At 45.5% G+C, this 13,937-nt stretch overlaps 1 long non-coding RNA gene across 1 annotated transcript; it reads left to right on the forward strand.

Moving 5' to 3' along the window:
* The first annotated feature begins 5,683 nt into the window (after nt 1–5,683).
* LOC144584128 (uncharacterized) lies at nt 5,684–7,660 on the forward strand. The gene is made up of 2 exons (XR_013538203.1): nt 5,684–5,808; nt 7,626–7,660. It is a non-coding gene; the product is annotated as an uncharacterized LOC144584128 (long non-coding RNA).
* Nucleotides 7,661–13,937: the final 6,277 nt, after the last annotated feature.

Below are 13,937 nucleotides of genomic sequence, written 5' to 3' on the forward strand. Positions count from 1 at the left end.
GAAGGGCAACTTGCAAAGGTATTTATACGGCTGCGGAGGAAATGCAAATGTTGTCCGCTTTCACACCCTGGCTGGTGGGAGGTTTCACGCTGATGACACATGGGGTGGATATTTCCTTGGAGGTGCCTCTGCCCAGCAGCACCTGAATGAGCCAGCAGGACTAGAAGGTGGGGTGGGGGAGAAGGGATGGGCAACCGAGGACAGGGACCCGGAACGGCTGGAATCAAATCTCTCCCCGAGGCCAGCAGTGACAAGCCTGCGTGCATCAGCCTGACCCTTGACCTGAAAGTCTTCTAGTGGAAAAATGTTCTCCCCCCCTCCTTCCCAATAAGAACTGTTTTTGATATCAGGAGATGCTGGCGAAAGAGCCTCCTCTGGGCATGTACGGATTGAAATCTTACTAGCAAAGGCAATATTTGTTGGGGCAGAGCAATTCATTTGAAAAGCAAAGCCCGCTCACTCTTGGTGCTTTAAAAATGCTTTGCACTTCTATTCTGTTTCATTCTATTCTCGACCCAAATCCTGTTGCTTAGCATTATAAGTGTCCCTAGCTAGGGTCGACCCATTGAATCAGTGGGGCTTTGGTCTGTCAGCTGCTGCAGTTCAATTGATTCAAATGGTTCTACTCTAGTGTAGTAGGTAGTGCAGTAGAGTTGGCCCATTTGAATCGATTGATGTTATGGAGCAATTGACTTACTGAATCCTATTGATTCAGTGGGCTTACTCTAGAGCAACTTACTACACCAAAGAAGCTGGCATCTTGTTCCCATCAAGTAGAGGTTGACCGGTCCTCCTTCTTTGTGGTTTCAAAGGCAGGGCCAGTTGATGTAATTTAGGGGTTGTCTATAGGATTAGCTAAATTAGCTTTTGTGATCCATTTTCTGAATATAAGCGAGGGCTTCCTTGGCAAGTGTGGCTGCTCAGGCATGAAGGTCTGCCTGAATCACATCTCATGAACACTGACAAATTTTTCCACTGTCTGTAATGTCTAATTTGACCTAAGGAATTTCAGTCCTCCTCTGAGACAGTCCTTCTGCCACCCCAGCTTATGAATCCGGTTTCCATTCGAGACCCATCCTCTGCGGATCTCATATAGCTGCAGACATTAAGGCTGGCCAGATGCCCAGCCTGTTTTAGTGTTTATTATTTCTACACTTACTGCTTTCAGCTTTTAATATAGTATTTTAATGACGAAAGCCACCTTGGGCCCTTTTTAAGGAGAAAGCCAGGTTAAAAATAGTGTAAATAAAGAAATGAATACATTTTCCCATTTTCTGCTGATGCAGTCACTCCTGGGGAAACCGAGGCACCCACATTGTCTCCTTAGTGAGCTTTTTTTCATCCTCCTGTCCCTCTCATCACAAGGGTGTGAGTGCGAGGGAAGTGCTGCTCGCCTGTTGTACGATACCAACACCCGTGCACACACAGATGGGGGGGGGAACCAAGCCCTTCCCCAAATCCCACATGGCCTTGGAAACCAAGTCCCCAGTTTCAGTGTGGATTTCAAGACTCCCACCGTCTCTCCAATAAGCAGCCACTCCTTAGCTTAGGTCTATGTTTTCCCATGAATTCGTCCCAGGCTTTAATTACCCCCTTCCTCCCCTGGTCAGTCCTGGAGGTGGATCATTAACTTTTCCTCTGGGTTTTTTTTTTTTGCTTTTAAACACAACAGGTGACTTTCCATCTTAATTCCCCTCCTCCTTTTTTTCTGACAGTCTTCTCAACCCTCACCCTTTCCTCACTGGCCCCTTCATGAGGTGGGATCTGGGTGGGAACTGGTGCTCTTTGTCATGGCAAGGACACCCCCAAGCCGTAGGGCAGAATCCCAGGTGAGTCAACAAGGAGAGAGAAGGTGTCTCCCCCCACCCCACCCCGCCAGGATCGGCAACCCTCAACCCTGGCTGTTTCCACATCTGAGCTCATAAGGTGCTAAGAATGCTCCCCGCCAGGCCCTCTGGGCATCGTGGGGGGTGGGTGGGGAAGCAGGAAAGAGTCCCTTGGGTGCCTGGCCCATTTGTGTGCCAGCTTGCTCAGCCGAAATGATTCAGAGCCAAGAAGGTGGAAGAGGCGAAGAGGCCAAATCACCACCGAGGGAAAGTCCCAGATTTCAGAGGTGCTGCGGAGTGACAGCTAAATAGGGAAGCCAAAATAAATAAAAAAATAAAATCCCATTGGGAATGAGTGTCCTATGAGTGTCCTCAATTAAATAATGATTTCGGATTGGGACAGAATGATGGCTGTGTTAGGCTGTTGCAGGAAATACCCACTCGGCATCCAGAATGACAAATCATGTTTCTAGCCCTCTGTGCGCATCGGAACATTTTTTTATCCATAGGTATCCAGGGGCCTGTGGTTGTGTTGATATCCAGAGCTGCCCTAAGCATAAGAGGAATTCTGGACTCCAGACAGCGAAAGGTACCAAGGTGCTGGCTGACACACCGTTTAAGCTGGTCCTCTAAAGAAATTGGTCCAGTTGCCCCTGACTCACAACGCTGTGAGCCCCCAGGACACAACATCATTCCCAGCCATGCTTAAGGCATTAGAACCCCTCTCCTGAGGATATAGTGGCACCAGGGCTCACAGGGATGAAGCCCAGGGACTTTCTGAGGAGCAGAGCCTGTGACATCATCTGACCCTCCCTCCATCAGCCATCCTTGTTCTTCTCAACTTATCCCAATCCTCAGAATTGGTGGGAAAGGAAGCAAAACACTGTTATGAACTAACTCTGTTCTAATGGAGAGTATGCGAAGCTAGTGTGGTGCTGAGTGGGCCATCAAGGACCGATAACTTTACAAAAGACCCATTCTTCGTTTCTTAATATGGATCAAAACAGACAAATTAAACCTGTCTGTGTTTGACTCTCCGTTTGAGGGGGTGTCGTGGGCTGATTCTGGAGATTGTTACGAGGCACCCCATTCCCTTCTACTTTTAAAAGTGCCTAGGCATCAATGATGCACTAATTTATTACCAAAATGCCTGCAGGCCTCCATGAGGCTAAAAAGGGCACATCGGTGAAACTGTAGAGATAACCGTCATATTCCAATTATTGTGTGTCACCAGTGCGTGTTAAACCTTTACACCAAAGTAAAGAATTGCCACCTGGCTTGCGGAAGTTAAAGTCCAAATTCAGACAGCAGTGTTGTGTGCATGTTTGCATGCACGCACATGCATGGGTGTAATTGCAAATGTATAAAATGTCAGAAAGTTAGGTCAAATTATCCCCCCCCCCAAGTCCTTCAGGTGCCACAGGACTCTCCCGCTTTTTCTGCTTGCTTTGTCGGCTGCTGGTGGGCAACCAGGCCACCCTCTGGCATTCCATGTCTAAAAGACCCCTCCCGTTGGGTGCAAAGTGCTCTCTTTCCCCCTTTTCCATCGAAAAGAACAGGGCAAACACCGGCATGCTGCCAAAGGAAGTCAGGAAGGCATTTGGTGTTCAAAGTTGGGGCTTCCCACATCCGCCTCCCACCTAAAATGTAGACTTAACCCCCCCCCCCCATAGTAAGAACAAGGCTTGCAATAATAACGGGAGGGAAAGGTGATAAGAATACATGGAGTTGGAAATGGCTCTTGAAGAAAGTAACAGAAGGATCACTTGGGGATGGGGAGGGGGGAGAGGGCTCAAGTCATCCCCTGCCAGCCCCTCTTCCTGTCTCATCTGCTGCATCTCCCTTTCCAAAACCCTTAGCACTTAATTGAGAAGGTTCCTTGCTGAAATCTTTTTCAGCACTCATGCCAAGGAGACTCACACTGAAACTATCCCCTTGCGGATAATTTCCCCATCGCTTCTGGGTAAACAATGATTCTTCCATCATAAAATACCCATCTCTTGCATTTTCTGTTTGGCCGGATGTTCGGAAAAAGAAAAAGAAAAAAATGAGGCGAGGACATGGAGAGATAACCCCAGCAAAACTGGGAGCTGTGGGCTTTTATCCCTGATTTGCTATTCGGTTGAGACACCGTTTAATTGGATTTTAATGGAGGCTTAACTGGGCAATTCCCATGTTTTCGAGTTTCAGTCTGATTTGCTGAGACAAAGGAAAAGTGGTTAAGAAGGGCTATTTGAGATCAGGAGATAAATAGGCAGATAAGATCAGCACAAGATTAGGTTACATATTAATTTTCACCCTTTTATTTAATCAATCAGTCTGCTGGCGGGATGCCTTAAATTTGAGCAAAATCTGTCTCCTGGCCCGAGGCATAATCCAAAATCCATGGAAGACTGCAACATCCTGATAGAAAGAGAATCATAAAATCTTAGAATAAATGAGTTGGAAGGGGCCTATTTGCCCATGGAGTCCAACCCCCTGCTCAAGGCAGGAATCCAAATTCAAAGCAGATCGGACAGAGGGTTGTCCAGCTTTCTCTTGAAGGCGTTGGGGCGCTCACCACCTCCTGAAGTCATCGGTTCCATTGTCAAACTGCTCTAACAGTTAAGAAGTTTTTCGTGATATTCAGCCTATATCTGGGTTTGAAATCTGGTATTTGAAAAAGTGCAATCCTATTTCCCTTTCTTCTTTTCTCAAGGCTAAACAGCCCCAGTTCTTTCTGTCTTTCCTCATAAGGTTTGGTTTCCAGTCCCCTGATCATCCTTGTTGCCCTCCTCTGAACTTGCTCCAGTTTGTTGGCATCCTTCTTCAAGTGGGGTATCCAGAACTGGACACAGGACTCAAGATGAGGCCTAACCAGTGCCAAATAGAAGAGAACTAGGACCTCATGGGATTTGGAGTCTATACTTCTGTTAATGTATTCTAAAATAGCATGTGCCATTTTTGCAGCCACATCACACTGTTGGCTCATATTTAGCTTGTGATCACCATTCCAAAATCCTCCTCACTCATAGTATTACTGAGCCAAGTATCCCCTTCTGGTAACTGGGCATTTGGGATTCCCCTGGCTTCCCCCCACTCATTTAACTTATCCCTGTTAAATTTCATTCTGCTGTTTCTTGGCCAGTGCTGAAACCTGTCAAAACCTTTGTGAATTTTGTTCCTGTCTTCCAAGGAATTATGTAGCTATTCCACCCAATTTTGGAAGGTTGGAAAACGGCTTTATTTGGACTACCATTGTCCCCCTGTTATCCCTCAGACAGCAGGTTTGTGAAATATTATTCCGTAATGAGGAAGAAGAAAAAGAGGGAGAAACCCCATACATAACACAAGCAACCAAATGTATAATAAACGAGTGTATACTGTCTTAGGCTATAAAGCCCCAATGTCCATGGCAGCCGACACTGTGTTTTCTAGCAAGCCCCCTATGGATTTCAGTTTCCTTGGGTCCCCTTAGGACAGGGGTGGGCAATTAATTTCTATAGGGGGGCCACATGAAAAATCTGAACTGTGTTCGGGGGCCGAACCAACTTTACTTAAAAATAAAAGATAAGCAACTGATCAACTTTAGACAAAAAGCTATAAATGGTTTTGATGTTCAACTTGTTCAATGAGAGAAATCCAGTCTGTCTTGGGCTTGAACGAGTGCTTGAACATCGGACTGGAGCGATGACCGGCGGGCCGGACAGGAGCGGCTTGCAGGCCGGCCGTATGTGGCCCTCGGGCCGCACTTTGCCCAGGTCTGCCTTAGGAGAGAGGCAGCCTAGAAAGAAAAAATAAAATAAAATCTGTGGTGGCATAGCCGGTGAACTCTGCTCATGCTCAGATACTCTTTACTAGGGCTTTGTATATTTCAGACTGGAGGCTTGGAAAGACAGAAGAGCGGAAAGGCGAGGCGATTTGAGGAACGAATTGAGGAATGTAATACGTTCGGCTAATGAGTGGATTGGTTTATATCCTTGCCAGCCAGGATGCCTCATAGGTAAGGGTAATGCAGCTAAAAATAAAGGCCTCTGTCCCTCAGGGTTCTCTCATCCAGGCACGGGTTGGGACCTTTGTTTGCGCACAAAAAGCCACACCTTCCTTCCTTAAGTGCCCTGGCTGCGAAAGCCTTGCTCGGGATGACAAAATGGGACGACTAGTCATGGAAAACTTTTCGGATTGCGCAAGAGGCAGAGAAGCAACCCGGTTCCCAGCGGCAGTTTCGCCCGCTCTCTCCGCCTCTCCCTGACTCCACTGGAAAGTTGCCAGCAGCCAAGAGACTTCCAAGCAGATTCCTTCTCGGAGGCCGAGGCGGGGCCGATCCTGTATTTTCCAGAGGGCTTTCGCGGCATTGATTCAGCCCAGCCTCTCTTGGGGCACCTTTCTGAGGAGCAGATTTATTTTAACATGAGATTTTGGGGGGAATTCTAGTCCACTTTGTCAGACACATAGAAGATGACCTTAAAGCTTCGGGCACAGATATGCAGAGTGTACATGGTAGGGGTAGGATCAGAGTGAAACTGGATTCAGAAACTACAGTGAAACATGAGTCTTGGAGCAGCTCAAAGACCCAGAGACTTATTTTATGGTGAACTTGTGAATGACAGCCCACTTTTTCAAACATGAATGTCTGGTTTGCATAAACTTTCAGTGAAATGTACATCTATTAGGTCACATCCTTTTGCGAGTCCCAACTAAGGTAGATCCCTTGAACCAACTATTGACAACACTTATGAAAATCTTACACAGTCCATGGATCTACTCTAGTGGGGGCCATTCGTTGTTTTCAGACCTTAGTTCTTCATGGGCCACAAGATTCTTTGTTTCTGTTTTTACTTGATTTTTACACCGGCTTTATTTCTGATATGCCTGCTGAAACAGACAGAATGACATCTTTGAAAACTGAATCCAGGACTATGAGCAGCTCCATTCTGGGTGATATTTTTTGTTCGTTAAAAAAAAGCCCAAAGCACCAAAAAGTGTGCAAGCTTTTGAGAACCACAGGTCTCTTTATCATCATGCTAGGATGTTGCAAAAATAAGCTGGGCAGGAAAGGGAAGGGCTGATGGGAGATCTTTGATGGATGTGTGATTTATTAAAATGCAATGGAGGAAGGAGGTTATGGAGACGGCCAAACAGGCTCATCAGGTGTTGTCATGGCATTGCGTTGGCATAAACTATTTGTGGCAATCGGTAAGGAAATTAACACATCACAAGCTCTTGTCGATCAATAGGAGCCTGCTGAGCTCTTTACTACCTCTGAAACTGAGGGGGGGGGGGGAATGTGGATCCAGCAATGAACTTACCTTGAAATGTGGTTCCTGAACAGCCATCCCCCCCATCTTGTCTGTCTCTTTCTGCGCTAGACTACAACTTCCATGATGCCCCATCATGGGAAGGATAGGATATATAGTCCAGGGAAGGTGCCGGGCCGAAGGCATCTGGCCGCCCCTTCTTTTGGTGCTCACATCTTTCTCTCTGCTGTTTTGCATGGATGAAGATTTTGCTCTGCCGGCTGCCGGCACTGTTTTCGTTTATGCTACAAACTTACTCATCTGCTGAAAATTAAAAAGCCAAGAGGAATCCTTCAGGGTCAAAGATATACCTGAAAAAATGTAATTGTTCTATAAACTGTTTGCAAGCCTTCTAGGCAGACCTCGGCAGCCACAGGGCATGAATTTATTCATGGCAGACGTCGGCTGCCTTGGCTAGGACTGGAAATGTTCCTTTTTTCAGAGCCCAGTTTCTCTAATCCCCCCCGGTAGCATCACTTCCACACCTTTGAGGAGCTAAAGTTCTCTTTTCTCTGTGTTCCAGATAATTTGCAATGCACCAGATGCATCAAGAACCAAGGAAAATGAGGTATGCATGTGGGGAAAGAGGGAGCTGAAGACAAGGTGGAGGTGAGAGACGAACCCCCCCTCCCTGAATTTTTCCCCTGTTACTTCTTGACACCTACAGAATTCATCCTGGTCTCAAAATGTGTCCCTTCCTCCCCATCTTATAATGCATAATCGGTCCTGTACCGAAAAATGGCAGGCGAAAGGGGAAAAGTTCATTATGATCCCTTCCACAATGGCCCAGAAACCATTTCCCTTTGGTCCTGGAGCAACCGAGGCAGCTTGTGAGTCATGGCAGAACACAGAGGCCCTAGGAACCTCTGGCTATGTTATCTTCTCCATCCTGGCCCCTCATTTGGCCAAGGCCGGGTCACCATAGCAACCGTTTCCCTGCTTTTTCCTTCCTTTCCTGCAGTCAGGGAGATCCAGGGTGTGAGAAACCCCTGCTCTCAAAAAAGGTACATTCAGGTTGGCTGTGAATGCTAATGCTCTTTCCCCAACATTTCCCATGCTCTGTGCTCCCTGCAGACAATGTCCAAACCTCCGCATAAGCTCTGGGTAACAGCGAAGTTGGAAAAATTACTTTGGGGACTACAGCTCCTAGAAGCCCCTAGGCAGTGTGGTGAGTGGTCAAGATGGTGATTGACTCCAAAAAAATGCACTTTTTCTACCCCTGAGTAACAGTCAGGAAGAGAGTATCCCTTTCACATTGTTATTTCCCCCAAACAATTCATATTCAGCCACACTGGGTCAAGCGTGGCCGTTCCTTGGAGCCCAAGGAGCCCAATTTAGAATCAGTGATCTTCTTATGTTCTGGGAGTCTATTTTCCTAGTTATAATTTATTTGCAATATTTTAAAGTGGTGCATTCCATGCATGCATGCATGCATCCATCCATCCATTCTGAATCCTATTAGTTAGTTTAGAGCTGACCGTTCTGAGGGAGAAATGCATTTAAAACCACCTAAGCTCCTTTAAAGCTTATCACAAGCATTCCTAAATGCTCATTCACCAAATCCAGTGATTCAGTGGGGGTTCTCTGCATCCCATATAAGGTTGCTTTGGTTTTCTAAAACAAACAAAAACAAACCAACCAACAAACAAAGGCACCCCAAAACATTCGATACTTCTGTGCTTTTTACTACAGGCTACCATGCCAGGTTTTAGGAAGTAATCCTTTTTTTCACCCAATTTGCTAATCCCTGTTCAAAAATAAAGCTTCGTCCATTTGATTGATTTATTGTATGAGACACAAAAGGAATACCCATTGTTGCTGCTGCATCGCATGCCAGCGACAAAGGAGCGACATCTTTCTTGCTTTTGAAGTCCCCCTGTTTTCTTATATCCCATTTTGTATGAGTTTAATCAACCCATTAACCAATTAACTGGTGAAATAGAAAAACAGAGATTTTGAGGGGAAACCAATTATCGCTTGTGTAATAGATTGTAAATACCTTTTGGAAGCAAGAAAACCAACCTTCCCAGGGCTTAAAACCACCAAATCAATGGTGGAATGCTGAACCAACCCTAATGCCAATCATACTGATTCAATGGGTCTACTCTAGTTGAGACCCCTCCAGTTGGATTCAGGACTTGGTGTTTTTACTTAGAGGCCCAGAAGCATTAGGATGTGTGGAATTTTCACTTGATGAGTCAGTTAATGGGTGACAGGAAGATGTGAGTCACAACCGCATCTTGTCCAAAAATCAGCTGGGAAAGAATGATGATGAGCCAAGCAGAACTCTGGAGGGAGGAGCCCACAGCAGATCATGAATTGTGTCTCAAACCGAGTCCAAAAGAGCTGGGCCACTGATATTTGGCTCACACATGTTGAGTTTGACCAAGGCTGACGTGACGTTCTTGTTTGGTTTTCTTGTGGGGCCTTAAAGTGACTGGTTATTTTGTAAACCTACCGAGTGTGCAGAAAACTATTTCATTTGCTTACTTGCCTGGTTTGCTCAAAAGGGTGGAGTGTACAGATGTGTATCTGGCTGTGTTGGTGAGCCTTAGGTTTGTAAGAGAAACCAGATGTGCTGTCAACAGGTTCATCAAATCAAACCTGAACTTCCTCTTGTAGTAAAGATGACAAAATTACGGCTGTCATACTCCGGGCATCTCGCAAGAAGATAAGACTCGCTAAAAACAACAATAATGCGAGGGAAACCTGAAGGCAGAAGGAAAAGAGGAACGCCAGGTATGGGACAGATTGACACAATCAAGCCCTGCGTAAATGTCAAGATCAGATCTCTCATTAGGTGAGAAAATGTCATTTGGAAAAAGCCAAAATTGGATTATCCCACCTGGAAAAGCAGTAATTCATCATTATAAAGAGGGCACAGGGTATTTGTGCAGTGTTTAACATCCCCCCCAAATGGGTTGGAGGTTGGAAAACTGAAAGTGGACTCCTGGAATTTCTGTTCCCCCCCATCTCGTGCAAGACCTCTTGCGTTTTACTTCCTGCCACAAATCCTGAGGACCGTGCCCTAAGCTTTATAGTTGTGCTTAGAACATGTCATCTGCGATCAGCAATAGATCAGGGTGTGCCCAATTCCTCTTTTGTCACTTCAGAGGGAAATTGGGCAAGGCCAGCTGCCCCTCTCATTTCTTGCCACTAAAGGTGACGGTCCTACCTGTGGGTTGGAGACTTTGAAAACCCAATAAGGGTTGAAAACCACACAGTCCTAGCTGGGTGGCATGATCATTCTTGGCCTTCTCGAAGGAGCTAAGAATGGCCTAGAAAGGTCATCTCATCTGACTCGGCAGAAAACAGTTTTCTGTGCTCAAGCCTAACCAAGGGCACTGTTAAACCATGGTTCTACCTAGCCCAGCAGCGCGTTCTTGGCTAACCTGGTTAAGGGCCTATCATGGGGTGTGCTTGCAGATTTATTCACCCCAGTGTGGAAGAATGCATGCGGCATCTTCTCTAAGGGGCCTTCATGAGAAACCTACAGAAAGGGAAAGGGCTTCAACTGGGGGGTGGCGGGTGGCGGAAGAGCGACTTTCAGGAAAGGTCCAAGTGGAGGAAGTGTGAAAATGGAGAACTTGTCTTCAACCTTTCCATCTGATTTATTGATTTATTTCAACATGAAAATGTTGGTTGTTTTAGTTAGTAGATCTTTGTTACTGTTTTAATTTTTTTTTAAAAAAAGTGCTTGTGTATATATTTGTATTTGTAGCTGATCGAGCCATGGTGGTTGGAAAGCTGGCAACATACAATCACATATTAACTGGCAGGTAGTTCAGTGGTTAAGGCCTCTGGCTGGGAAGGCAGAGGTTGGGTGTTCGATTCCCCCACATGACCTCCTTGGCTCCATGACCCAAAGGGTCCCTTTAAGTTCTGCAGTTCTAAGATGATGATGATGATGATGACAACGATATGTCTATTAATGTCTCTTGTGTTATATACCCTGGTCTTCCTTCTTAATCTGGCACAGTGCACCCCCTGCTGGCTGTTCCTGAAATTGCTTAGAGCTGAGAACAGTCGTCCCTCGGCCATCAAGATGTCAAGGATCTTGTGATGGTCTTTAAATCTGAAAGCATATCCCCATTGCCTAACTACAGAATGGTTTCAGGCCTAGGGAAATTCCAGTTTAGAAAGTTACTTTTAAAAATTCCTTCCTGTAACTCAGGAAGGTATTTGAAAAGTAACCAAGTTGTCACTCATTGTAACAACGTTGAAAAACTAACTTGTTACCTGTCATGCACTTGAGGATTTCACTGATATTTTGCAGTTCCTCCACCACACATTAAATGGGGGGGGGCAGTTTTATTCTTAATGAAATCATAGGTTTTGGGTGGATTGTGTGAACTGATTCATGGATAACTTTATCTTTGGGATGCTTTTAAATAATTATTCGTGTATTGGTGTACGGATCTACATATATATAAATGTGCATGTATTGGCATATCCGTTGCCCACATCTACTGCAGATTCCTCAATACCTCTTCGGATCATATCCAAATGAAAAGTGAAGGTGTGTGTGTGTGGGGGGGTAGAACCCCTTGCATTAGTATTCAAGTCTGAGAAATTCATCTAGTAAGCATCCTTCCGTCTAGAGAGACTATGGTAACAGAAATTCATCTACTGTTGGATCAATGTCCTAAATGATGCACAGACAAGACAGGGGGAGGAGAAGAACAAGACACCTCTCTATGATGCTACAGTGATGTTTGGTGTCTTCCAAACATCTGTTTTCTTCACCCGGGTGCTCTTCTGATATTCTGATTTCTGCCAGGCAGGGGCTAACATAATGCAGCTTGCTGAGGGTCCCTTAAAAACCTAGTGGCTCTGTTTTGTTTCCCAATGCACCCCAAACAGCACTAGAATGGGAAAAGGGTGTCAAGGCTGGAGGTGTGGCAAGGATTCTGCCTCCGTTGCTATGACAACAGATTCATCTCTCCTCCTCCTGCCTTCTGAAAGATGATGCTTGGCTGTAAAACAGCATGCTGCCTGCAGGGAAAGCAAGAGAGAAAGGAAGCGAGGGAGAGAATGAGAGAGGGAGGAAGGGAGAGCAAGACCAGCTCCACAAAGACCAGACAAACCTTTCAAATTGACTTAAAAATAATTTTTTTTAAAAAAAGCACTGATCCTGAGAGAGTGTTAATGCATCCGATTTCCTTCCTTCTTTTGGCTTCATCTGCTCCTCACATTTAGGGAGCAGATCATAGCGTTTCATCAAGGTGACAGCCTCCCTTCTTGGAATATTTCTTTCTTATCCCCGAGACGCCCCTTGTCAAGCATGAAACAGCACCTTGTTAAGAGGGAGTCTGGCAAGAAGCTTTATGACACCCTCCTCTCCCATCCAGGGAGCCTGTTGAGAAGTGGAGCTTTAGTACCTAAATTTAGTCTTCCTTGAAGCCGTTTCGCTTTGAACATCTACCGAACGAACATTTTTGGAATTAAATTAAAGAAAGGGGAGAGGAGGAATCAGAACAGGGTGCTAGGGTGAAATAGGGCCTGGATTTTCACCACCTTTTACTCACCTTTTCCAGCGATCTCTCCGTTGCCTTGTTTGAGCGGAACAAGAAGATCTACTTGCAAGAATCTAAACTTCTCTTAAAAACAATCATCTTAAGACCCTTTTCCCCCAGTCTATTCCAGAGGTTGACTTAAATTGCTTAAAAAGGGGGCCGGTGTGGAGAAATCTGAACTTCCCTGGTCCTCAGGAATATTCACAGGCATTAAGATGGCTGAAGTAGACACCAGTGACAGAATCGTAGAATGTTAAGAGCTGGAAGACTCACCAAAGATCATTTAGTCCAACCCATTATTACTGGAGGATTGTACAGCTAAAGCATCCCCAGGTAGATGGACCCAACTTTAGGAATGTCATGAACCCACTCCTGATTTTAGTCCAGGTTTAGAAGAGCCTGAGAAAATATGAGACTTTTCAGCACCTTGGATAGCTCCTCTGGTTTAGAATTCGAGACCTACTTTTATACCTAAATGGAGACACCTCACTTTGGGCTCCCTCTGGGGTTGGACTCAGTGCAACTGATGTGTTACAACTCCATCAGGGCAGTTCTCGGCTTCACAGCATTTCCTCCTGGGTACCGCCTTCAGGCGGAAGCCGTTTCCATTTGCCTCCTCTCCGGCGTATAGATTTCTCCTAAGAAATATCAACAGAGAGCAAACTCAACAACCTTATTGAAGAGTCCAGTTGGCCCACCTGCTTCATTAATCAGATCAAATGGAAGAGGCAGGGGAGGGTGAAAGCTAGAATTAATTGCACACCTAGATTTATAATTAAATAGTTATAAGGAGACAATTCAAGGAAAACACAAGCTAGGACTAACTCAGCCTGCTTTCCACGCCAGAAGGAAAGAAAGAATAGCCACAGGCTTGGTTGCTAGATATAATTTCGGCATGCTCTTCTTGTCTTGCTGTCCAGATAAATGGGACTTACTGGTAAGCTGGTGCTGTTTTTCCTTCTTCCATTACAACCAAGCAACGAATAATGTAGCAAAATGACTCTTCCTTTAAAGCTTCAAACTCCTCAAATTCCTTCTTTCTGGACTTGCCTGCTGCTTTTTCATATAAATACCTTCCTAGCAAATTTAAGTCAAGTGAGCCGCTAGGTCTCACCGTTGTTGCTTTTCTTGGGTCTTCCAGAGGTTGGAAACCCTCCTTTTTGGACTACAGTTTCCAGAATTCCTCAAGAACTGGCTGTGTGAGTGGTGGGATTCTGGGACCTGTAGTCTCCCTCACAAGTAACTTTTCTGGATATCTGCTGATCTCCAACCTGCTGTCCAGTTTCAACACAAGGCTCCTCACTACCTTGTTGGTGATT

Source organism: Pogona vitticeps, chromosome 8 (assembly GCF_051106095.1).
Source record: "Pogona vitticeps strain Pit_001003342236 chromosome 8, PviZW2.1, whole genome shotgun sequence".
NCBI classification, from domain to species: Eukaryota; Metazoa; Chordata; class Lepidosauria; order Squamata; family Agamidae; genus Pogona; species Pogona vitticeps.